Genomic DNA, 3845 nt, shown 5'->3' with positions numbered 1-3845 from the left:
ACCTGCTCTTCAGCGGCAAATCTTCATCCAAAGGAGCAAACTTGGGCAACATTCTCAATTGCTCAATCGCATCCCCTCCCATCAAGTATCTTGGTCTCCCCCTCAAATGTGGTTCTCTCTCCAGATCGGACTGACAACCTCTATTGGACTCCCTCCATTGCAAACTCTCATCATGGAAAAGTAAGCATCTATCTATCGGGGGTCGTCTTGTCCTTCTAAAACCAGTCCTTTCCTCCTTACCAGTATACTATATGTCCTTCTTCAAGCTTCCTCCTTGGCTCATCAAGAATATAGATCGCATCAGACGTAACTTTTTATAGGGTAAGGCCCCGGACAGCATCAAAGGTAATAATCCAGTTAATTGGAGGACTGTCTGTTCCCCCAAAGCCAGTGGAGGACTGAGTGTGATCAACCTTCATCTATTCAACTCTGCCCTCCTCTCTAAATGGTTATGGCATTACTTGGATAACACCAGCTATGTAGGGAGGGTTCTTCAATCAGTCTACTCTTTCCACCATCATAACCCCTCCTCTTCCAATCTTTGCTCCAAATTTTGGAAAGACATCCACTCATGCTCCGAAATCTTCTCCCCCTTTATCAAATGGTCCCTGGGAAACGGATCGACTGCCTACTTTTGGGAAGACAAGTGGTCTGGTGCTAACTCCCTTGCTAGCCTTTTTTCCCCATATGATCTTGCCTTCTCCAAATTCGTTACCATTGCATCTCAAGGGAGTTTCCAAGAGGGATCATGGGTTTGGAAACCCATCACTAGGCGTCCCAAAGATGTTGAGGCAAGGAGCCAAGTGCAAGCTCTCCTAGATTATCTGTCTTCTCTTAACCTCGTCCCTTCCTCCTTTACAGACTGCTCAGATCGCCCCTCTTGGTTGATATCAGCCTCCAAATCCTTCTCTGTTAATTCTCTTCCTCGCACTTTAGCTAATGATGGGATGAGATCCAAGCACCTCATTATCATATGGAATAACATTCTGCCCAGTAAAGTTCAAATTTTCTTCTGGCTCCTCAGTTCCCTTAGACTAAAGATCAAAAATAGACTTGCCACTCAAGGGTGGCTAGCCGACTCGTGTTGCAACTATTGTTCAGAGCAAGAATCTCATGATCACCTCTTCTCTTCTTGCCACCGGACTCAACTCATCTGGTCCTCTTTTCTTCTTAAATTAGGCATTGCCTCTCTTCCAGCTAGCATTGACCAGTGCCTTGCACTGTGCTCAGATCCTTCCATCTTTGCCTCTGTCCGTCTTTTATGGGGTGTCTGCTTCCCATCCATCAGTTGGGTTCTGTGGCAAGAGCGCAACAACCTCATCTTCTCCAACATCTCGTCTTCTCCTCATAGCATTATCAAGAAGTCTGTTAATTTCATCCTCTTTTGGGCAGGGGCCTCCACCTCCAAGAAGTCGCTCAAGATTAAAGAGCTTATTCAAGATGTAGGACTTTCAGATATCCTAGAGTCGAGTGAGGACAACAATACGATGCCTTGACCCGAAGATGTCTTCCTGCTGGTTTTCTAGTATCTCTTGGGTAGCCGTGGATTCCTTTTTGGGCTGCAGCTAGCCTCTTAGTTTCTATTTGAGTTATTAGAGTACTTAACTTAGTAGTTATTCTGCTACTTTCTGTAGTTTTTCTTCAAGACATCTACTACTGATTGGGCCTTATTCTCCATCTCGAAGATGTTGCCTTAATCAGCAGTAGATATCTTCTTTTGTATGTTCTTCTTACCTTGGTTATCAGTAATATAATGATAGGGAAATCCCTATTTTCACTCAAAAAAAAGTGTCTACCGTTCAAAGCTCTTATGCCGGTCCGTGAAGATATACAATGAATTATCCTGATGAGGAACCGTAGAGATAGACGCATCTAGCCAAAATGAGTTAAAATTTCCTATGTGTTACTTATTTGTGTGCTCATCTGATGTAGGATGCTTAACGGATAATCTAATGGAGGATTCAGATAATCACGACCTAAATACAAATTTATACGTATTATTGATTTTCATTACGAAACAATCAAATCTTCCAAATCAGAAAGCAGATTCTGACATATTATATATGTAAATCACCTATCTCGACGAGACAGAGCCAACCAGATTATCAGATTTTTAAAATCTCATCAGTATTACCCAGTGTTGGCTGAAATCCAAAAACAATCAGTTTTTATTTTACTTTTAGTAATAAAGTTAAAGTCTATTTAGATTAAGAAATAAATTCAATATTAGAGTCAAATTACATTCAATTTTAATTCATGATTTGTTTCCTCTATTATAAGGAGCCTTTTTAGGATAGAATTTGATACTTTCTATTTTTTTTATAATTATAGTCTTACTAGGAGTCTTATTTATTTTTTTATTTAAGAAGAGTCACGTAACCCCAAAGAAGAATAACTTTTCAACAATAAAATTTTTCTTTCAATATTTTGTTTGTGAATTCAAAGTTATTCGTGGATTCGAAGATCGTTCTTTGTGGATTCAGAGAACATCCATTGGTGGATTCCAAATTTATCACTTCAGTGCTGTGTTATCATCATCCATCGTACTCCTAAACAAACAACTAGTTTGCAAGTAACTATTCCAAAAAAAATAGTACTGTGGGTGCGCATATTCCTCGCAATACCAAATCAATTAGAAGTGGGGAAAAAAAATCCGAATGTGGGTCGTAATAAGAAGCTGAAGTCGCATCGTTGGTGGTCCAGTTAGAACGAAGTCTTACGGACCGACGGTTGTGGATCGATGACATAGGAAGAAGCATGTACGGTGGAGGCTGGAAGTGAGCATGAGATGAGATGTGGGACCCACTATCGCACCAAAATGAAAAAGAAAGTAAGGTATGCTGAACCTAGAGTTGGTCACTAATCATACTCATTATAGCCATCTACATTTTGCCAAAATGTGAATTGCAAAAAGGCTGATTAGCACTGAAATACCATATAGTTTAATCCCACTTCACACTTACATACAACTAAAGTTTTTAATGGATTATATCAGAAAAGCCCTCTTAACTTTAGATGATTATTAGAAACCTCCCTTACCTTTCAAATTATCAGGAACCCTCATAACTTTACGGGTTATAAAATACCCTTTTAATTTTAAGGTTTTATCAAAAAATTCCTCAAAAAGTGTGAAACGCAATTTTCACTAGAAAAATATCATCCTGCGTAATTTTACCCATCCATGTGAAAGGTTACATACGGTTAAAGTTGTTAGGGTTTTATATGATAAAATCTTAAAGTCAAGGGGATTTTCTAGTAAGCGCTAAACTTCAAGGGAGTTTTCTAATATTTTGAATGTTATGAGAGGTTATCTGATAATCATCCAAAATTAAATGGGGTTTTCTGATATTTATCCTTTTTAAATTCATCAAGTTATTACAAACAATCATAGACAACCAATATCCAAGTCAATTTACTTGAACCTAAAAACCAACGTATCATGAACCTTCATTTTTTTTTGTGCTCAAGGAATCGTAAGTCACGTTAACAAGCATTAGCGCTGTAATCTCTGTCATTACTTTTCTATTGATTGGGGAACCAACTAGCCAACTTTTGCGACATAGGCATTGGAAAGGGGAATGAATGACGATCATCATCACACTTTTTAGACATAAAAGAAGCGGTCATGATCTACACAACGTGACTGGATTGGATTAAGAAAGAGCAAAGAATAAGTATAAAATCTCGAGGCTCGAATAAATCAATTTTTTTTTGCAAGACAAACAATTATAATTATATTATAAGATAACAAAAAGGGTGAGCAAAGCCTAGGATGCTCGATTTGGGTTCCATCCTTACTCGATGGGGCAACAAACTTGCGGTTGGATGCTGCCTTGGCCCATACG

This window comes from Asparagus officinalis, chromosome 1, assembly GCF_001876935.1.
Source record: "Asparagus officinalis chromosome 1, Aspof.V1, whole genome shotgun sequence".
NCBI classification, from domain to species: Eukaryota; Viridiplantae; Streptophyta; class Magnoliopsida; order Asparagales; family Asparagaceae; genus Asparagus; species Asparagus officinalis.
This window is presented reverse-complemented; position numbering follows the sequence as displayed.